The sequence below is a fragment of the Hyperolius riggenbachi genome, chromosome 6 (genome assembly GCF_040937935.1).
Source record: "Hyperolius riggenbachi isolate aHypRig1 chromosome 6, aHypRig1.pri, whole genome shotgun sequence".
NCBI classification, from domain to species: Eukaryota; Metazoa; Chordata; class Amphibia; order Anura; family Hyperoliidae; genus Hyperolius; species Hyperolius riggenbachi.
In genome coordinates this window covers 224694695-224718764 of record NC_090651.1, presented here as the reverse complement: position 1 = coordinate 224718764, position 24070 = coordinate 224694695, and positions in this window count along the sequence as shown.

The following is a 24070-nucleotide window of genomic DNA, read 5'->3' as shown; positions in this document are numbered from 1 at the left end:
TGAACACCAATTTATTGTCATGTGCTTCCCTGTAGCCCGGAGACAACCAGCCTCCGCAGTAATAATTAACAGTCTGACAAGTTTCAGCGCAAGGCAAATTATAAAAGAAAGTTTCTTGAAAATCACAATTTTGTATTTATTTTATTGTATTGTGTGACCTAAAATGATTAAAATATTGAAGATGTTGCTATAGTGCGTGAAATGTAACACATTTGTGTTTTTTAAGCTTTATGTAACATATTAGTAAGTGTGACCTCATTGGTCATGTGATGTACACAAGCAGAACTTGAATATGATGCAAGACAGCAGGCATAAACTACGAGCACTGCTGCCAATAGGAACATCATCATCTGTGTTTACCAAACAATCATTTATGAAGCCATATACATTTGTCTGCACTTTACAGGGGCATTCAGGCACTGTAAAACACTGCATAAACTATTGGAGCCTTCTAAATGCTGCAGTAACAATAACAATGAAAAGGTAATGGTATTCTTAGACACTAGAGCTGACTGGCTACAATATTTACACTATGTATAAAACAACAGAGCACATATGAGCACCATCACAGATTGCTACTTACTGTATATTATCAGAGCATAAATACTCAACTGATGGATGATTTCATCAGGATGATATGAATTCCAGGTTTGTAGGTTAAGAAAAGAAAAAAAGCAATTTGTATGGAAATACCAAGTCCCTGCCTGGAATATCTAACATTTCCTTTCCCTTGGAAGTCCATGAATTGAATATGAATACCAGTGAACCCCTGATAGGGAAATAAGGTGCAGCAAAGAAGTAGCTTCATCTTGATGTCATCAGTGCAGGAAGTGAAGTAGTTAATCTCAGATGTGGACACAGACAGTAACAATAGTTTTATTAGGTGAGTTGAGAGCAAAAACATAAAAAGAAAGAAGAAAAAGAGTACTAGTTATTTTCTGTCAGGACAATGGGCAAAGTTATCTCAGGTGGGGACAAAGACAGTACTAAAAACCTGCAAGAGACAACTTTAGCTATCATGACAGAAAGTGAGGGAAGATATTTCAGATGGAGACACAAATAGTAATAAAAAAATATAGACACAGAAAAAGGGAGAGAAGTGTATGCTTCAATGAAAGATAGCTTGTAGTTAGGTCTGTTTTACCAACTTACAACTGTGATTTATAGGTTGTATTAGAACTGTGTGTGCATAGTTATAAAATACAGCAAAGTACCTGTAGTACCTGTAGCCCTCCAGCTGGTTAGCTAGCTGTACACTGCACCTCAGGGCTGGATTTGACATAAGGCACTATAGGCACGTGCCTACAGGTGCTTGATGATGGAAAAGTGGCTCACTACCCTCCCCAAGTGCTTCCCTACTTCTTTACTTCCGCAGAGTCCCAAGTGGGGTGTAAATGAGCTGTTACTGTCGTGGGCACCTCTAGATACATAATACCTGGGGGTCACTCTAGCTACTTAATACTAAGGATAGCTCTGGCTTCCTAATGCTAAGGGACACCTATAGCTACCTATGGCGGCCAAGGGAACTAAGGGAAAAGTGACAGCTCGTCCAGCCAGCACACTTACGGTGCAGTTTGGTGAGTGTTTGTAGGTTCATGGAGGTCAAATTCTAGGGTGCCAGGACATCTGTGCCTATAAGCTCCTGTGATGTAAAAATTGGGCCTGCTGCACGTAGTACTGTAAAAAGAACTGTCAGCTATTGCATTCCTTGAGTGCAGCTGTGCTGAGTAACTTTGGTAGAAGTTAGTGTACAAATTGGTTAGACACTGTACTACAGCAGGATCATATTGTACCTCACCTAGCTGTATTATACTACCAACATAGAGAACTGTTATTCCGAGGAGTTATTGTATACTGCAGTTGAGTTACACTGTGTCCATTGCTCACCCCACTAAAAACTTCTTCATTTAATTTTATTTTGACATTTACACTCAAGGTGACTGACTGTTTGAAAAATAAAAAATACAGTCTTCTATTTCCCTGTTTATAACACTGACATATTGGACTGTGCTGCACCAGCACTGACTACACCAGATAGGTGGGGGGGGGGGGGGGAGTGCATTCTTTTATTTCACTGTTTAAGACACTGACATGTTGTATAGTGTAATGCCAGCCTTGATCACACCAAATAAGTGTAGCAAAATAATTTATTCACTGTTTAAGATACGAGCCTGTTGGATTGTGTTGCACCAGCACTGATCGCATCAGATAGGTGTAGCATACAAATTGTATGCTCATTTATTTTTCTTTTTAAGACACTGACGTGTTGTAAAGCATTACACCCACAGTGTTCGAACCAGACATGTGTTCAAATAAAATTGTACACTCTTAAATTTCCCTATTTAACTACTTGCTGACTGCTTCATGCCAACTGGCGTGAGCAGTGCGGAAGCCCCAGGATCGCTCCATGCCGATTGGCATGAACGGCCGTCTATGGGGCTAGCAGGAGATCGCACGCAGGCTGCGCGCACATCTCCTGCTTGGAAGGCGGAGCTCTGCTCCGCCTTCAGTCGCCGCTCGGGACACTGTTAGACGTCTAATTACTTTGTACAGCGCTGCAATCTGCAGCAGCGCTGTACTGGGGACAGCCGTGTGACACAGCTGTCCCCTCTGTCAGTGCGGAACTTCGGAAGTGATCCGCTGTCATAGGCTGAAGCCTATGACAGCCGATCTTGCTGATTCGCCAGCGGGGGAGGGAGGGAGCGGGGCTAAAATAATAAAAAAAAAAAAACAACACATCATTTTATTTAAAAATAAAAGATATAAATATTTATTAAAAAAAATAAACATGGGGGGGCGTTCAGACCCCACCAACAGAGAGCTCTGTTGGTGGGGAGAAAAAGGGGGGGAATCACTTGTGTGCTGAGTTGTGCGGGCCTGCAGTTTGGCCTTAAAGCTGCAGTGGCCAATTTAATGGATTCTGTTGCCCCAGCACTGACCGCGCCACATAGGTTTAGCAAAGAAAATTACATATTGTTTTATTTTACTGTTTAAGACACAGTCTTGTTGGATTGTGTTGCCCCAGTACTGATTGCTCCAGATAGGAGTAGCAAAAAAATTACACATTTTTTTATTTCACTGTTTAATGCTGGGAATACACAACGAGTTTTTTCGCCAGGTTTACTGGCCGATCGATTTTCCAATCGTTTTTTCCGATCATTTTTCGGATCGATTTTCATTCTCTCCTAAGAGAAAATCGATCAGAAAAACGATCAAAATCAGATCGGACCTGTTGGAAATTATCTATTGGGCCATCTATCTGCCAAAAAATCTCATGGTGTATTCCCAGCATAAGACACTGACATGTTGTGTAGTATTGCACCCACAGTGTTCGCACCCGACAGGTTTTTGAAAAAAATTATAAGTTGATCTACTTCACTGTTTAAGACACTGACGTGTTTATTTGTATTATGCTGCATATCACTGCAACATATTCTTACTTTGTGTAAATATATCTAAAGCAGAAGGCAAGGCTCGTTTCTGAGGGTGGGCAGGGAGGACATCACCTGGGGCGCAGAGACAGAAAGAGTCACAGCAACAGATGGGGTGCATGCAGAGTGTGCAGCGGGAACAGTTAAAATAACTCACCTCACCAGGATTTACAATTGCCTCATCTCCTTCCTGGTCCTGGGCATGCCATCTCACTGGTAACAGCACTCTCTCTAGGATCTCGGCAAGGTGAGTTATCTTAACCACTCCCGCTGCGTATTCTGCATGTACCATCCCCGCCACACTCTGGTTACCTAAACAGGGAGGCACTCTAGCGTGTATAGGAGGTATACCCTGAAAACACTGTGAAGAACAACAGTCTCTAGACTAAAAGTGCCCATTAACAGTACAATATTTTACTCAGATGCAATCATTCAAACAGATCTTTACGGATTGTTCAGAAAATCACTTAGTATGGGGCTAAATGTTATGTAAAACAATTCTACGGTCAATTGGAATACAAAATTTTGTTGATCGGAATTTTGGATTTTATGATGGTATTTAGGAGAAAGTGCCATAACCGACCAGGCCAGAAACCCACTAGAAGCATCTTTCTGAGCGCTTTGCGCTTTGCGATTTGAAAGCTCTTGCTAATGTAATGCTATGGGTGTGATCCCACTTGGGCAATATGATTTTATAAAAATCCCCCATATCATTGCATTAGCAAGACCTTTTTCAAATCACTAGTGATTCGAAATCGCTCCTAGTGGGTTTCTGACCTAATAATTACCTTCCAATTACTTACAATCCCCAAAATTTGATTGATGATATTATCTAAGGAAAATATTGCACCGGTGATGGGCACCTTAAGAGACGCACTACTGACAAGTAGTTCTAGCACTGTATTCTTTAATCAGTTTTAGAAAACAGCAGTGATAGATTCTTGGGGGTAACATGTTTTTATAATCCACATGGCAACCTCATTTAAATAATATTTGCCTGTATTTTCAGTTTCAGTCATCCGGCACATCCAGCCGCACCGAATAAAGATTGGGACCCACTCAACAAATACTATCTAGGGAAGGAACATTATTCCTTCCAAACAAAAACTGGCAATACAAACACATGAGCTCATGCGTTCGGTATTACAAGACCACAACAGAAAGAGTATAGATGAGTAACCAGAGTGCAGGCTGTGCCCAGGGCCTTACAGGCCTCCATAGCTGTGTAGAATCAATCACTGGAAACACTGCCAAAGACTCCTGAAAGGAAATGCGATCATTATCATTAATGTAACTTGAAACCCGTAAAGTCCTGGTCTGAATTTTACTCTTAATAACTTAAACATCTTTGCAAGGCACCATTTCTCATCAAACACTTTATCTAAATGAGGAAGCTAAAAAAGAAGAGGCCATGTTTGTTAAAATAAAAATACAAAAATCAATAAAATATATATCACTGGTACAGAAGCCATTTTGTAATTACATTTTCCTTAATATTATTAATTTTGTTTATTTCAGTCTGCAGCCAGCCGTGATATTCTCAGTGTGCCAGGATATTCAAATTACACATCATCGTAACCATAGAAACTGCTGGTGTTCACTAGTGTAGTTGTGTAACAATAGGTGTCAGCAACCAGAGAGAGAATCTGATTCTTGGCGATCTGCAGTATCCCCAAGAATACAGATATACCTGATTATTGGGGATCTGCAGAATCGCCAATAATCAGATATGACTAACCTCTAGACACCTGAGAGTGTAAGTGTTTTGGTGCAACAGTAACCTTTGGACCACCGGGGTAGCAGGTGGTCCAATAAGTAGAGAAGACTCTACTGCAGTCAAGGACACCTGGAGAGGGAGTCCCTGACTGATAAGAAACAGTGTCCCCTCTATAGAGCCGGGGACCCCTGCGGAAAGGCTGGACTCCCTGCGGGGGGTGACAGCCAGAAGGTCAGGCAGGCCGGGTCGGCAACAGAGAATCAGATATGTAAGGTACCAAATCAGAGATCAGAAGAATAGTCAGGAACGCTATAGGTCATAACAGATAACAAAACAAGGCCTAGTCTGAGGTGTGAGGTCCGTGATCTCAACACCCTGGAACTATGCTAGAGAATAACACAGATGATATACAGTATTCCTAGTCTGGGGTGTGAGGGCCGTGATCTCAACACCCTGGAACTATGCTAGAGAATAACACAGATGATATACAGTATTCCTAGTCTGGGGTGTGAGGGCCGTGATCTCAACACCCTGGAACTATGCTAGAGAATAACACAGATGATATACAGTATTCCTAGTCTGGGGTGTGAGGGCCGTGATCTCAACACCCTGGAACTATGTTAGAGAATAACACAGAAGATATACACTAACTGGCTAAGTGTGGATTCCCAGGTCCACCTGGTTCCACCACACTGAAGGATCTGACTAAGGTCTGAGTGCTAACACGTAAGCATTTGCAACGCCAGACAACTGAACAGCAGGAGATATATATAGTAAAAGCGCCCCACAGCGTCGCCCAGTTCCCATCAACCAATCACTGACTGAGCAGGAATCAGCTGACCGCCCTGATCAGCTGATCTTCCTCCTACTGGTATAAAGAGCTTGTCTTGCAGCGCGCGCGCGCGTAGCTCTCCATCTGTGTGCACTACTAGTTCCAGACAGCCCAGACACATGTTGCTGCGGGTAAACCGCCGCACTGGACGCGGATCCGCCGCCTTACCGTCAGAACATGCGGCGGCCCCTACGCCATTCTTCCCATGTGCACCATTAGTTCCAGACGACCCAGACGCATGCCGACGCGGACAAACTGCCGCGTCAGACGCGGAATCAGCCACCTTACTGTCAGAACACGTGGCGGCTTTTCCACTATTCATCACAAGTTGGCACTCTGATTTTCCCAGAAATCACTACCAGATCAGTTTTGGTAAAATGTCATGCATCATCATACTGTGGTGTTCCGGTGGATCTGACTTACAAAAGCCTCAATGAGTGTAGCTCTGATTCTGGAAGAAGTCTATTTACAATATTAGCAAAACACATGTTCTCACAAATACAACAGCATGAAACCATGCCACACATTATGTAAGTGTGTCAGTGAGCTATTTTTTTTTTAATTCTTTTTGATCAGCTGCATTCTTGTTTCAGGTGTGTGATGCAGACACTACTGATGCCAGAAAGATCCTCAGGATTGCCAGGTAACTGGTATTATTTAAAAGGAAATAAATTGGCACCCATCATATCCCTCTTGCTTCAGGTTTTCTTCGCCATCATATGTAATGTCCTTCTCTTCCGCTTATGGTTCTTGCATCATTAGCTCTGTGTGAGGTCAGCAGCAGGTATATGCTTTCCGGTACCTGCATGGCTCATGGAATTACTTGAGGCCAGTTTTACACTTTGCTGGTGCGGTGATCGCGTGGCAGGGCAGTGTGCCGACTGGTTCATATGCATAGTGCCCCCGCTCAGTGACGTACAGTCAGTACGGACGTGCACGCCCCGACATACTGCCTTCAATCGTTAATACTTACTGCGTCACCCTTAGACTTATACATTAAGCGTGGTGCTTGCAGCAATGCGCTGCAGACTGTGCTCGGGATTGCGGTGGGATGAACACTTCCGGAGCATCACCACACAGTAAATGTAAAAGGCCCCATTGACTTGCAGTGCTGTGTAACACCCTGCCGTAAAACAGCGTAATGCAACGCACACTTGCAATGCAAAGGATAAAAGGGGTCTGAAAGAGGAACTGTAGTGAAAATAATGTAATGAATAAAATTGCTTAATTTTTACAACATTCCATTAAAAATTATTTAGTCAGTGTTGGCCATTGTAAAATATTTCCTCTCCAATTTACATTCTGAAATTCGCAATACATACGTCAACTACGCGTAGCGGGCGAAGCTTCGCATAGCGGGACTACGACTACGCGGAAATGCGTACGTGTAGTTCTTAAACTTCGCCTATGAACTACGATGCATAGATTCGCGCTTGCGTAGTTTACGAGCAACCCTGCATGGAGACATCTTTAGTCCTACCAGATTATCTCAGCAGATTGCTCGTTTACTGGGGGTTTTATGCACAGATGGAGATACTGCTGGCTTGGCATTGGCAGCTGGACTGGACCACAGTCTCCTAAGAAGCCCTTCCTAAATGGTATCTATAGTACCTAAAATATAACCTTTAATAAGTTCCAATTAAAATATACATACTGTATAACCGGGCGATACAACCACCACCAAACATATATAGTGTGGAGGGGGTGATAAACAAACCCTCAATTAACTGGACTATACCAGATGTTCTGATAAACGACTGTATATCAAAACAGTTAAACGTATAAAAATGGTAGGGTTATTGACAAGGAAATGTACAGTATATATAAAGCCCTAAATAGGCTAAAGTTAGTTACAGTCCATATGAGGCAAAAGCACACATAGATCTATTAGTTCAATCGAGGTGTACATATCCAACATAATGGAATATATAAGGTATAGCGGTGTCACTACAATAGGGAAAACCTCAATTATGTGCACCACAAATCACCCCCTTAACCCTCCTGGCGGTCTATTAAAAACCGCCAGGGGGCAGCGCAGCCGTTTTATTTTTTATTTTTTTTAACCTCCTGGGCGATAATCCCGAGCTGAGCTCGGGGTATATCGCGCAGGAGGATTTCTCAGGCCCTGGTGGGCCGATTTGCATAATTTTTTTTTTGTTACACGCAGCTAGCACTTTGCTAGCTGCGTGTAACTTCCGATCGCCGCAGCTCGCCGCCGTGCCGCGCAGCCCCCCTCCCGGACCCCCTGCGCAGCCTGGCCAATCAGTGCCAGGCAGCGCTGAGGGGTGGATCGGGACTCCCTCTGACGTCACGACGTCCATGACGTCGGTGACGTCACCCCGCCCCGTCGCCATGGCGACCAGGGAAGCCCAGCAGGAAATCCCATTCTGAACGGGATTTCCTGCTTACTCTGATCGCCGAAGGCGATCGGAGTGGGTGGGGGGATGCCGCTGCGCTGCGGCTATCATGTAGCCATGGCGACGGGGTGGAATTACATCACCGACGTCATGGACGTCGTGACGTCTAAGGGAGTCCCGATCCACCCCTCAGCGCTGCCTGGCACTGATAGGCCAGGCAGCGCAAGGGGTCTAGGGGGGGGCTCTGCGGCGCGGCGGATAGCGGCGAATCGGCGCGGGGCGGCGGCGATCGGTGTGCTCACGCAGCTAGCAAAGTGCTAGCTGCAGGCAGCAAAAAAATTGTGCAAATCGGCCCAGCAGGGCCTGAGAAAACCTCCTGTGCGGCTTACCCCGAACCGCCAGGAAGGTTAGCATACACATCACCCCTCACAATTCGACATGTTTCGACATGAACATAATACAGTCTTCATCAGGAAAATAAAAAAAGGTGCAGTGCTTAATAGTGCATACTGCTATTATGCACTATTAAGCACTGCACCTTTTTTATTTTCCTGATGAAGACTGTATTATGTTAATGTCGAAACATGTCGAATTGTAAGGGGTACTATAGATACCATTCAGGAATGGCTTCTTAGGAGACTGTGGTCCAGTCTCAGTGTTTGGTATTCGCATATAGCCAATTCTACCTCTTTAGTTGAGTGTTTGTATTCACTGGCAGTTGGAAACAGCTGTTATTTCCCACAATGTAACCAGGTTCACAGACAGCAAACTATCAGGGCCTTGGCTCTGACATCACACTGTGGGAGGGGTTTCACCCCAATATCAGCTATACAGATGTCCCTGATAATCTCTTTGATAAAAGGGGCATAGGCTACTGATTAGGATGAAGTTCAATCCTGGGTTAAAGTTCCTCTTTAAAAGACCTCATGTCGGATCTTGCTGGATGCAAAACAATAGCTGCAATTTATTACCACGCCAAAAGTGCTTCTGCTGTTAAAGAGAACCCGAGGTGGGTTTGAAGAATATTATCTGCATACAGAGGCTGGATCTGCCTATACAGCCCAGCCTCTGTTGCTATCCCAAACCCCCCTAAGGTCCCCCTGCACTCTGCAATCCCTCATAAATCACAGCCACGCTGCTGACAAACAGCTTGTCAGAGCTGGCTGTGTTTATCTCTATAGTGTCAGTCTGCTGCTCTCCCCGCCTTCTGCAGAACTCCAGTCCCCGCCTGCATCCTTTCCCTCCCTGCTGATTGGAGGGAAGGGACAGGGGCAGGGACCGGAGCTATGCAGGAGGCGGGGGAGCAGCTGAGACTGACACTACAGATGTAAACATAGCCTCACAGCATGGCTGTGATTTATGAGTGATTGCAGTGTGCAGGGGGACCTTAGTGGGGTTTGGGATAGCAACAGAGGCTGGGCTGTATAGGCAGATCCAGCCTCTGTATGCAGATAACATTCTTTAAACACACCTCGGGTTCTCTTTAAAGCTGGCATGAAGTGCAGCAGCTTATTAGTCTCTTGTAAGGAAGACAACTGCAGGCAAGTATCATCATAATGTCAGATGATGCTCAGGTGGCATAAGCACCTGGGGAAATTTAGGCCTGCAATGGGCCTTCACCCTGCGACAACAGAATCTGTTCTTCAAATAGTCACACCTTGGTAGATGTGCCAGAGTTTGCTGCATTTACCTGGTAATTCCATCAGGCAGATAAGTAATCAGAGTGCCTTTATGTTGCCTTTTTGGCAAACAAAAGGGTTCTGAAGCTAAAAACCCTTTCTTAAAGGGAAGGTTCAGGGAGGGTGGGCAAAAAATAAAAATCAAATTCCACTTACCTGGGGCTTCCTCCAGCCCGTGGCAGGCAGGAGGTGCCCTCGCCGCCGCTCCGCAGGCTCCCGGTGGTCTCCGGTGGCGCGCCCGACCTGGCCAGGCCGGCTGCCAGGTCGGGCTCTTCTGCGCTCCAAGGCCCGGAACTTCTGCGTCCCACGCCGGCGCTCTGACGTCATCGGACGTCCTCCGGGCTCTACTGCGCATGCGCAGAACTACTGCGCATGCGCAGTAGAGCCCGGAGGACGTCCGATGACGTCAGAGCGCCGGCGTGGGACGCAGAAGTTCCGGGCCTTGGAGCGCAGAAGAGCCCGACCTGGCAGCCGGCCTGGCCAGGTCGGGCGCGCCACCGGAGACCACCGGGAGCCTGCGGAGCGGCGGCGAGGGCACCTCCTGCCTGCCACGGGCTGGAGGAAGCCCCAGGTAAGTGGAATTTGATTTTTATTTTTTGCCCACCCTCCCTGAACCTTCCCTTTAAAAATGTAGTTATGTGACTTGAAAACAGCAGTCTTTTCAAGTAAATGTCCCCATGGACAGGGAAGCTCTAGATCCTATAGTGCATTCTCAGTTCTCTCTTGTTCCCCTCATTCCAGCGCCATCACCCCCCTTAAGACAGCACTGTATGAGAAGTATGAGAAGACTGCCATCTGGTGTTTTGAAGTCTGGAATTCAGGCAGTGGGTAGTGTAGGGGCTCCGTCCTAAGTAGGTGGTTTAGCTCTGCTCTGCTTTCAGTTGAAACTGAAATGAAAGTACTATAGTTTGTATTGAGCTCCTAGGTAATGCTCCGGTCCTCAATAGTGCATTTTGGGGTTAGTGTAATGTAATCTTTCTGCTGTTTCACATTAATTAAGAAGCTCAGAAGTAACAAACAGGACTATATATAGCAGAGTGATTACTGAATTTCTTATTACATCTGCTCAGGTTCTTTTGTTTTTTTTAGCACATCACAACTATATCCATTAGCCATCCCAGCTAATATTTTACACACCACGAATAGCTGATGTCTGCTGGGGGCTGATCCATATGGCGAGATATTTAGGGAGGTCTCAGCGGAGGCTACCACTGGACAGTTCATAAATCTGGAGCTGGTAGAAAGAAGTTTTCTGCATTTGTACCAGATTTCAAGGCAACTGTTTGTACACTTAGAATAATGGAAAATACATAAAGCAGAGAGTGTGGTGAACAAGGAGACTGAGCTGTCATCATTTACAGTAGAGAAGAAAAAGTCTTGTAGTGTAGCTAAAGGCTGCCTGGAGCTAATTGGAGCAAAGGGATAATACAAGGGGAGCACATGACCGAGGTGGGCTGCATGGAGCATTGATGCTCGTGCTTTGGGACTTGGATTGGTCAGCTTGGGAACATTTTAGGAAAGCTGGAGATCAGTGGAGCTTTGTGGGAAGCACAGGGACGGATCGAGACCAAGTTGCGCCTGGGGCAAGGTCAGGTTTTGGTGCCTAAACTTCCATTCCCCATCCAGTTTTGGTGCCTAAAGGTCAGGTTTTGGCGCCTAAAGTGCCATTCCCCATCCAAATGTTTCCGCCTTTTTAAGAATTCAACAAACTGCGCCTGGGGCAAGAGACCCGTCTGCCCCCCCCTAGATCCGTCCCTGGGGAAGCAGAAAGGCACAGAGAGGGCAGAAAAGTTGTGGTGGAATTAAGAAGAAAGTTCTGAAGAAATAAGCTCCTAGCTCAACATGCTATTATAGTGAGTCGGATAACAGGTTTAAGTACACAGACAGACCTGGGCACAGCAGCAAGTGCAACACCTAACTAATGTGTCTTGTCTCCAGCCGTCTACAGTAGATCAAGGGCTTGATTCACAAAGCAGTGCTAACTGTTAGCACGCCTGTGAAAACCCCCTTAGCACGTTTAAACGAGCTTTTCGCGCGTAACACTTTACGCGCGCAAATCTTTATGCGCGTAACACTTTACGCGCACACTGCACAGAGCGCAGGGCGCTCCGCGCGAAGTGCCCATTAAAGCCTATGGGACTTAGCGCGCATAAGACTTTGTGCGCGTAACACTTTACGCGCAAAGTTAGCGCGCGATCTGATTGAGAGATCCGGTGCTAACATACTTAGCACCCTGGTTAGCACGTCATAAGACTTTAGACGTGCTAAGTAGGTTAGCACCGGTTTGTGAATCAAGCCCCATGTGCGCTATCCCGGCTGCGACCCTTGGAAATACCGTAGGAAAAGAAAGCATAGGAACCATTCTGTTTGGCTACCATGTTAGAGAGAGTTGGAGAAAGTGGAACAGTTAGATGGTCCAGGCTAGCAGGAACCAGTACAAATGAGGAAGAAAGGTGCAGCATGTCAGAGGAGTTTGCAGTAGCATAGCCCTGCACAGTGAGCGTGTGGGGGAGGTGGAAGGTGAAGTAGGGCAGAAATCGGTGCAGGGGGACAGCTCTCTGGTGCTTCCAGTGTTCCATAAGGGCTGAAAGAAGAAGAGATGTCGGTTCTGCAGGGGAAAGTGTTTATATACAGGATGAGTCTAGCTACTAGGGTCAGTGCAGCTGAGTTGGTGCTGGAGTGATTGGAGTCTCACTCTCAACCAGGAGGAATCATGGCAAATTTTCTGGCCTAGATTCTTCACAAATGTTATTTGGAAGTAGTTTTTTTTATATGACTGCCAAAAAATATAAGGTGGGCCAGTGCTGTTTCCTTTACAGTAGGAACAGTGATTAAAGATAAACTACAGGTGGTGATTGTCAGGATGTTGGTGCCTCTTCAAAAGGCATTCAGCATCCTCACAAGTCAAGGCAGTCATCAAAGAACATGGGACTGATGCCACAGCAAAGTGTATCTGGTGGCGAGAAGACTTTTCTTCTGAAATGTTTGTAATATCTGTTGGAGATAGGGTTTCTCAAAGGATGTGAGGTGTGGGGTGTCGGTAGTATGGGTCACAAAAGGCTCAGGTGTGGTGTGGACCTTTAAGGGTGCCTATTGCGGTGAGTTTGGGATATCCCTCTTAGATGCAGGGAAGAGGAGGTGAGCACATGGCACTTTTCAGAATTATAGGTGTTCTGGAAGTAGCCCTGCAGTAGTGTAGGGACTATCTGGACATGCAATATATGAAACATGAGGAGGTCAGGCAAATACATTTGTAGCAATGTCTGTAATTTTATGTACCCAAACCCATGTTTGTTTCTTATTCCGTATTCAGTGGTAGGGGATAATGATTGTAAGGATTTCAAGTCAACTTTTCAATTACCAGATGTCTTACAGAGAAAAAAAGAGGTGGACATAGGGAGGATAATAAGTTCTTTTCAATAGATCCTAACCTTCGAGTTTTACCATTGTGGGTGGTTCCAAAATGGTAACCTGGAAATGTCCAGTGTAACTTGTACATCTTTCAACTCTGCAGCTAATTGGCCAGGAGTATGTGGCAAGAACGAAGCACTGATGACAAAAGTGGAAACAGAGTCAGTGTTCGTTCTTCTACCCATGGAGCATGTGTCTCTTGAGACAATAATTTTAGATAGTATAATAATGTAAGGTAGCTTTCCTCTGGCCTGCACGCATTTTTGTGTGTGCCTATTTTGATACTTTCAGCTCTTTCTTAGAGTAGGCAACATAGAATTACATATATTGTGTAGCCTTACCTGATATTTAGAATAGTTTATTTTTGTGGGCCCAACGAGTTCAGATCATTCAGATATAATTTTAAATTCTCTAAGGGCCATTTCTTGACCATATTGTGTCTTTTTACCTCAGGAAAAAGTCCCTACAGAAGTAATTAGGTTGTCAATACGATGTAAAGTATTTATGGATGAGGTCACAACCTCCTTGAGACAGTAAAGAGGCCAAATAGTTAAATTATAGGGAACCCGAAGCAAGAGATAGATGGAGGCTGCCATAATTATTTCCTTTTTAACAATATCAGTTTCCTGGATCTCCTGCTGTTCCTCTGCCTCTAATACTTTTTTAGCCATAGACCCTGAACGAGCATATAGCAGATCATGTGCTTCTGACAAAAATCTGACAAGATTAGCCACATGTTTGTTTCAGGTGTGTGATCCAGAAACTACTGCAGCTAAAGACATCAGTAGAATTGCCAGGCAACTGGTATTGTTTAAAAGGTAACAAAACTTCTGGTGCCGGTGCCCCATGTCAGCAGCAGTCGCAGGAGCATCGGCCCTCGCTAAGAAGTCAACACCACACAGTGAGCCGAATCACCCTTGGAACACCCCCAAGGGTGGCTTTTTGTAAGGTGAGATGAAACTGGAACACCCATACAAATTGCATGCAAACATGGGAGGAACATACAGACTCCATGCAGATAGTTTGCAGGCCAGGAGCTGAACCTGTGAGTCCAGTGCTGTGAGGTGAGAGTGCTGACCAGTAGGTTGTATCAAGATCCTGCAAGAAGAACCCATCCTTTCATCTTACACATCTCCCTCGCCATGCAGAAAGAACCAAACATTCTCTCTTCTCACCTTACAACGTGAAAAGTACCTCTCTGGGTGCTGTGTGATCATTACAAATCGGGGGGTAGAGGCGCATGCACACAAGTTTGCCTCAAGCAGCAAAAAGTCTAGAGCCGGCCCTGGCTGGAGGAAGCCCCAGGTGAGTATGGAACCTGAGACTTCCTTCATCTCAGGTTCCCTTTAAAGAGAACCCAAGGTGGGTTCTAAGAATCCAATTAGCATACAGAGGCTGGGTCTGTATATAATACCCAGCCTCTGTTGCTATACTGTTTGCCCCAGTCTCCCCCCTGTGCTCTGCTGTACCCCTGTACATGCAGCATGTCGCCAGCCAGCTGTTTACATCTGAAGTGTCAGTCTCTGCCGCTCCCCCGCCTCCCCCATAGTGCCGCTCCCGCTGATTGGAGGGAAGGGACGCAGGCAGGGACCGGCGATATCGGAGGTGGGGGAGCGGCAGAAACTGACACTTCAGATGTAAAACAGCCGGCTGGCGACACGCTGCAGGTTGCCAGCACGGCGATTGATTTATGGGGGTACAGTAGAGCACAGAGCGGAGACTGGGGCAAACAGTATAGCAACAGAGGCCGGGTATTATATGAAGACCCAGCCTCTGTATGCTAATTGGATTCTTAGAACCCACCTCGGGTTCTCTTTAACTGGATACACTCTGTTAAAGGAGTACAAAGAAACAATAAGCAATCATGGGACTCTTAGCAAACTCAGTATCAAGTTAAAGTTGCATTATTGATCAGGAGCTGTTTGGAGCTGATATAAAAGATGATTTAATTAATACACAATTAATGGAATGTACCAAAGGAAATCTTTTCCATGGTTGAAAGACCACAGTAACAAAAGCTAGACATGTTGCAGACACAAGTCTAAAAATAGCATTGTTTTCAATTACTTTTATCTGAACTGGACTAAGCCACACTTGTTTACGACAACAGGTTGCTATTTCAGGTATATTCACACGTCTTGGGTCAAGAACTTGGTCTTCTGTTCTTCTTGTTTGGTGCTATATTTAAACCTGACTTTGTATCCTGATAGATAACTACAGTACTTTACTGAAGCTAAATAAAAGGACACTACTGCCATCTAGTACTCAAAATGTAAATTGCATTGACAGGCCTGAATTGTCCTGTGTTCCACTTATTGTATTACAGAATACTCAAGAACAGGAACCAAAAGGATTTTTGAAGAAGGCCGAAAAGAACCAAAAAGTCCACTTACATAAAATACTATGCTGAATATGATTATGCTTTCATAAAACAAAATTTGCAAGAGGAACCATAATGCTATAGTAGAAAATAGTAGATAATTGCTGCTCAATACACGGGGGCGTGCATGGAAAACAAGGCCCAGCTGGATAATGAAATGGCGCCGGTGAATAATGAAATCTCAATAACGATAAACATTGTTAACGAAATTGGTTAAATTATTGGATAAATACAGTTTAAAAAAAGACAGGAGTTGATAACGAAAATATATTAACGTTAAAAATCGTAACATGATTCAACAATACAGCTTAACCCAAATCTACTTTCTCACACAGAACCCTCCACTGGTGGTGCCTAAAACTAACTACTCCCCTGGTGGTGCCTAACCCTAACGCCCCCCCCGTGTTGCCTAATCCTAACTGCCCCCCCTTCCCCCGGGTGCCTAGCCACTCTCCCAGCAGAAACACCCTTTTACACATAGAAAGGATAATATCTTTGGTAACGTACAGTCTGTACATACAAACAAAATAATATGACAAGGACTATAACATTGCAAGCTTCTAAAACGATAACATACATCACAAACTTTAACCACTTCACCACTGAGGGGTTTTACCCCCCGACCACCAGAGCAATTTTCACCTTTCAGCGCTCCGTCCATTCATTCGTCTATAACTTTATTATTACTTATCGCAATGAAATGAACTATATCTTGTTTTTTCCGCCACCAATTAGGCTTTCTTTAGGTGGGACATTATGCCAAGAATTATTTTATTCTAAATGTGTTTTAATGGGGAAAATAGGAAAAAATGTGGGAAAAAATTATTATTTTCAGTTTTCGGCCATTATAGTTTTTAAATAATGCATGCTACTGTAATTAAAACCCATGAAATTTATTTGCCCATTATTCCCGATTATAAAACCGTTTAAATTATGTCCCTATCACAGTGTTTGGCCCCAATATTTTATTTGGAAATAAAGGTGCATTTTTTTCAGTTTTGCGTCCATCCCTAATTACAAGCCCGTAGTTTATAAAGTAACAGTGTTATACCCTCTTGACATAAATATTTAAAAAGTTCAGTCCCTAAGGTAACTATTTATGTTTTTTTTTTTTATTGTATATATTTTTTTTTTTAAATTACAAAAAAAAAAATTGGGGAGTGTGGGAGGTAATGAGTTAATTTATTATGTAAAACAATTTATTTGTATGTGTAAAATGCATTAGGGTGTAGTTTACTATTTGGACACAAGATGGCCACAGTGAGTATGTTTACATGCGACCTGTAAGCGACCGGAAGGACGCTAACAGGAAGCAGTAGGAGGCTGGGAGACTCACAATGATCGCGCTGTTTCTGAAAGAAGCAGCAGATCATTGCGGGGGCTTAGATCAACGAACGGGAATGGATTTTCCCGTTCATTGATCTCCGGGCAAGCGGGCGGCGGCGTGCACGAGCGGCGGGTGCGCGCACACGAGCGGCGGTAGCGCGGACAGCGGCGGGAGCGCCGAAGGTACGGATTTCTCCGTCCCTGGTTTTTTAGGAGGGAAAAAAGGGACGGAGAAATTCGTACCGCCGGGGGTAAAGTGGTTAATGTTCTAATGTTGTTAACAATATTTATTGCGCGCCCTTTTTTCTGCTATTTTTTGCCGTATTAACGATAATTGCATTAGAGTCTATGGCAGCGCCCTTTTCTTCCACTAGTCACCGGCGCCTTTTTTTCCGCCTACCCACAGGGGAAAAATCGCATAAATATTCACCTTGCCAACAGTAATGATAGTAATAACATCTCTAAAAAAATTAAGGGTGCATCTCTAAAAAAATTAAGGCTAGTGATGCTCATCCGAGCTAGGATATCCGAGATACTCTGATATCCTAACTCTTTTTTCACTATTCGAGCTCGAATACCGAGCTCGAATAGTATTAGCTATCCGGGCTGTGCTATCCGAGCGCATTCGGATAGCAATCAGCTATCCGGAGATATCCGAGCTATCCGAGCTCGAATACGGAGCTCGGATAGCGTCATCAGCGGGTGATGTCACCTCGAGTCCTCACAAGCGAATCAGAGGGCTCCCAGCCCTCTGACTACAGCCAATCACAGAGGGGGAGCCTGGCCAAGCCCCCCTCTATAAATAGCGGGTGCCATGTTGCCTCACTCGTCCTGCTTGTGACTTACTGACTGACTGTACTGAGAGACTGCTCCAGTGCTTTTTGTCTGTGCAAGTAGTGTATTTATTGTTCAATACACCAAACGTTTTTACACTCCAACACTTAATATTCACCTGTATTGCTTAGTATTGTAGATAGATTGTATTTTAGGCAGTTTAGTTTGTGTGATTAGGGACTAGGGAGGGAGACTGTCACTGGTGCTGCTGCAGCTGCAGCAGCTAGGCCCTGTGCCTAGGCAAGGCAGTAGGGTCGGACTGGGGGCCCACCAAAGAAATTTCAACCTGGGGCCCACACATCCCATAATTGCGGTGAAAAAAGGGTGTGACCATGCACCGGAAGGTGAGTGTGGTCATGATGTATTACGGACAGGGCCAAATGTACATGATCTTAGCAGCATTGTAATTCAGAGACACTGCTGCCCAGCAAAACTTTGCATAAAGTCCCCTCCTTCAATATAAAGTAATGTCCTACTTTGCAGAGGTTGCGACCGCATCGGGGCCCTTGGGCCAAAAGGGCCCCGAAGGGCCCTCTCTCAACTACAGTATTACCTCTCTATTGGTCCTGTGCTCATAATAATCACTTCTATAGATTGTAACGATCGGTGTAACACAGAGAGGGTCTGATTACCGGTGATCTGCAGTATCACCGAGAATACAGATATATACCCGATTATTGATGATCTGCAGTATCACCGATAATCAGATATATCTCTAACCTCTGGATACCTGGGTAATAAGAGTGTTTGGTGCAACAGAAATACTTTGAGGACCGCACCTGAAGAGCAGGCGCATAGCAGTAAGGAGTACTGCACAGTAACACGTTCCTTCCGTAAGCCTGAGATTCTCCCGAGGGAGGGGTCAGGCTAGGAGTAGGAAGGACAAGTGTGAGTGACACCAGGAGGGGTGTCACCCACAGGTCTGTGAGCTATCTCTTGACTGAGGAGATAGCTCTCGAGGTCGGATGACCCAGGTCGGCAACAGACAGACAAATCAGGGACAAAGACAGGAGACAGATGCGGAATCCTAAGACAAGCAGAGTACGGCAACAGAGTATCAGATATAGTAAAGTACCTAATCAGAGATCAGAAGAGTAGTCAGGAGAGCAGAAGGTCATAACAGATAAACAATGCAATTAGTACTTTAAGCTATCAAGAATCTGACTCAGTGTGGATTCCCAGCTCCAGCCGGTTCTGGCACACTGTCGGATCTAGCTAAGGTCAGAGAGCTAGCACATAGGTTTTCCCTAGACTAGGGTGTGAGGTCCTTGATCATCAACACCTAGGAACTGGTGTAGATAATAACACAGAATATATCACAGATACTGAATAGGTCTGAGTGCTACCACGTAGTGATCGCAACGCCAGACACCAGAGAAATGACCAGCACCCAGTATATATACACAAGCGCTCTCCAGCGCCTCCCCTAAGTGCTGGACCAATGAAACCTGATAGAATTGTCAGCTGATCGGCTGGATCAGCTGACATCCTTCTGACTGCCATAAAGGCTCTGCCTCTCAGCGCGCGGTTTCCCCGCGTTCAGCCTTACTGCTAGCGGTAAGCCCATGCGTGCAAACCGCCGCTTCGGACGTGGAATCCACCGCCTTGTTCACTGGGCATTAGAGTTGGGCTGAACGGTTCGCCTGCGAACGGTTCCATGCGAACTTCAGTGGTTCGCGTTCGCGTCCCGCAGGTGAACCTTTGCGGAAGTTCGGTTCGCCCCATAATGCACATGGAGGGTCAACTTTGACCCTCTACATCACAGTCAGCAGGCGCAGTGTAGCCAATTAGGCTACACTAGCCCCTGGAGCCCCACCCCCCCTTATATAAGGCAGGCAGCGGCGGCCATTACGGTCACTCGTGTGCTGCCTGCGTTAGTGAGAGTAGGGCGAGCTGCTGCAGACTGTCTCTCAGGGAAAGATTAGTTAGGCTTAACTTGTTCCTGTCTGGCTGCATACCTGTTCTATGAACCCACCACTGCATACCTGTGCTGTGAACCCACCACTGCATACCTGTGCTGTGAACCCACCACTGCATACCTGTGCTGTGAACCCACCACTGCATACCTGTGCTGTGAACCCACCACTGCATACCTGTTCTGTGAACCCACCACTGCATACCTGTGCTGTGAACCCACCACTGCATACCTGTTCAGTGAACCTGCCACTGCATACCTGTTCTGTGAACCCACCACTGCATACCTGTTCAGTGAACCCACCACTGCATACCTGTGCTGTGAACCCACCACTGCATACCTGTGCTGTGAACCCACCACTGCATACCTGTTCAGTGAACCCACCACTGCATACCTGTGCTGTGAACCCACCACTGCATACCTGTTCTGTGAACCCACCACTGCATACGTGTTCTGTGAACCTGCCACTGCATACCTGTTGTGTTCAGTGAACCCGCCACTGCATACCTGTTCTGTTCAGTGGACCCGCCACTGTATACCTGTTTAGTGACCCCGCCACTGCATACCTGTTGTGTTCAGTGAACCTGCCACTGCATACCTGTTCTGTGAACCCGCCACTGTATACCTGTTCTGTTCAGTGAACCCGCCACTGCATACCTGTTCTGTTCAGTGGACCCGCCACTGTATACCTGTTCAGTGAACCCACCACTGCATACCTGTGCTGTGAACCCACCACTGCATACCTGTTCTGTGAACCCACCACTGCATACCTGTTCAGTGAACCCACCACTGCATACCTGTTGTGTTCAGTGAACCCGCCACTGCATACCTGTTCTGTTCAGTGGACCCGCCACTGTATACCTGTTTAGTGACCCCGCCACTGCATACCTGTTCTGTTCAGTGAACCCGCCACTGCATACCTGTTCTGTTTAGTGAACCCGCCACTGCATACCTGTTCTCGCCATGGTGCGCACCAGTCCAACACGGCCGTCACTACACAAACAGCTGTTTGCGGTGCGTTACACGGTGAGTTTGGTGTGTCAGTGTGAAGCAGTACCTTAATTACACTACCTGATTGATGTATACACATGCAAGATGTTTTAAAGCACTTTAGGCCTGTCATTTAGCATTCAATGTGATTTCTGCCCTTAAAACGCTGCTTTGCGTCAAATCCAGATTTTTCCCGGGGACTTTTGGCATGTATCCTACTCCGCCATGCCCCCCTCCAGGTGTTAGACCCCTTGAAACATCTTTTCCATCACTTTTGTGGCCAGCATAATTTTTTTTTTTTTTCAAAGTTCGCATCCCCATTGAAGTCTATTGCGGTTCGCGAACTTTAACGCGAACCGAACCTTCCGCGGAAGTTCGCGAACCAGGTTCGCGAACCTAAAATCGGAGGTTCGGCCCAACTCTACTGGGCATGCGGCGGTTTCTCCGCGCTCCGTCAGGCTAGTGGATGCAGGCCCATGCGCGCAAGCTGCCATGTTGAACGCGGAATCAGCCGCCTTACTTTGAGTACTCGCGGCGGCTTTTCCGCGTTTTCTCACAGTACCCCCCCCCCCCTGAGGAGTGGACTCCGGACAGCTCCTACCCGGTTTCTCAGGATATAAAGCGTGGAACTCCTTCCTTAATTTATCCGCATGCATGCGACACTCAGGTACCCATGTTCTCTCCTCAATACCATACCCTTTCCAGTGAAGTAGATACTGCACTGAGTTTTGTACAACACGTGAGTCTAAAATCTTTTCTACTTTGTACTCAGGTTGGTCATCTACCATCACAGGAGGAGGAGGAGTGAAACCTACATGAACTGCTGGCTTAAGCAGGGACACATGAAAGGATCTTACACCACGCATGCTGGCAGGGAGATCAATGGCATAAGTAACATTGTTGATCCTCCTGGTCACTGGAAAAGGGCCCACAAATCTGGGTCCTAACTTGGGCGAGGGCTGTTTCAGGGTCAAATGACGTGTGGACACCCAGACCAAGTCTCCTGGCCGGAACTTCCACTCTAAGGAGCGTTTTTTGTCAGCTTGACCTTTCTGACTTTGAAAAGCCTTCTCCAAATTCTTTTTCACGATCCCCCAAATGTTCTTAAAAGACTTTTGCCAAGCCTCCAAAGCTGGAAACGGAGTGGAAGCTACTGGCAGTGGGGAGAACTTAGGCAACTTTCCAGTTACCACCTGAAACGGAGAAAATCCTGAGAAAGAGCTTTTCAAATTATTGTGCGCAAATTCTGCAAATGGCAAGAACTTGACCCAATCATTTTGCGCATCCACAACATAACACCTTAGAAACTGTTTCAATGACCGATTAATTCTCTCAGTCTGACCATTGGTCTGTGGGTGGTAGCCCGACGAAAATGACAGTTCCATGCCCATTTGATGACAAAATGCCCTCCAGAATTTAGAAACAAATTGGACTCCCCGATCTGACACAACGTTTTCCGGAATGCCATGTAGCCGGAAAATGTGGATGATGAAAAGATCGGCCAACTCCTGGGCCGAGGGGAGTCCTTTCAGGGGCACAAAATGGGCCATTTTACTGAAACGGTCAACTACCACCCAAATGACCGACATGCCCTCAGACCTCGGAAGCTTACCCACAAAATCCATGGACAAATGGGTCCATGGTTCACTCGGGGTGGGCAAAGGCTGCAACGTTCCCACAGGTGCCAGACGGGAGGGTTTGCTTTTTGCACATACTGCACACTCTCTAACATACTCCTTGCAGTCAGTTGCCAATGAAGGCCACCAAGCACACCTAGCAACAAGGTCCTGTGTTCTGGTGGCCCCAGGATGTCCAGCATTTTTGTGGGAGTGGAACATCTGCAATATCTGGAGACAAAATGGCAGTGGTACAAACATCACCCCTTCAGGCTTTCCTTCAGGGACATCCTACTGGAAGGAACTTAAAGTCTCCATCCAGTTTTTCCAGGTCTCTGTGGCTGCCAATACCACTTTCTGTGGGATAATAGTCTCTGGGTCTGAGGGCTGTGCTGTCTCTGGCTCAAAGCATCTGGACAAAGCATCTGCTTTAATGTTTTTACTACCTGGAGTGTACGTAATTACAAATCTGAATCTCGAGAAAAACAGTGACCACCGAGCCTGACGGGGACTCAATCTCTTAGCCCCCTCAATGTATTCCAAATTTTTGTGATCAGTGTAAACGGTAATTGTATGTTCTGCTCCTTCTAGCCAGTGACGCCATTCTTCGAAGGCCAACTTAATGGCTAGGAGCTCCCTGTTGCCTATATCGTAGTTTTTCTCTGCTGGTGAAACCCTACGAGAGAAATAGGCACACGGGTATAATCTTCCCTGCAACCCAGAACGCTGAGACAGCACAGCCCCTACCCCGACCTCCGAGGCGTCCACCTCCACAATAAAGGGATAGGAGGTGTCGACGTGTCTCAAAATGGGTGCAGAGCAAAACAATTCTTTTAAAGTGGAGAAAGCAGCCAGAGCTTCGGGTGACCAATGGTTGGTATCTGCCCCTTTCTTTGTGAGACAGGTGAGGGGTGCTATGACTGTGGAGTACCCCTTTATGAACCTTCTATAGTAATTAGCGAATCCTAAAAATCTCTGGAGAGATTTTAGTCCCACTGGCTGAGGCCATTACAGGACAGCAGAGACTTTGGCAGGATCCATAGAAAGGCCCGAGGTGGAAATTATGTACCCCAGAAAAGTGACAGATGTTACCTCAAAAATGCATTTCTCCAATTTAGCATAAAGCCTGTTCTGTCTTAACTTGTGCAGCACAAATTTGACCTGAGCCCTGTGCTCAGAGAGGTTATCTGAGAAGATTAGTATATCATCCAGATATATCAGAACAAATTTACCCAACACCTCCCTGAATACTTCATTAATGAGTTCCTGAAAGACGGACGGGGCGTTACACAACCCGAAGGGCATCACCAGGTACTCGTAATGCCCATCGGGTGTGCTAAAGGCCGTCTTCCACTCATCGCCCTCTCTGATCCGCACCAGGTTGTATGCACCCCGCAAATCCAATTTCGAGAAAATCTTAGCATTGGTGACCTGAGTGAATAAATCGTCTATCAAAGGCAATGGATAGCGATTTTTTACTGTGATTTTATTCAGGCCCCGGTAATCAATGAATGGCCGAAGGCCTCCGTCTTTTTTCTTTACAAAAAAGAAACCTGCTCCGGCAGGCGACCGGGAAGGGCGA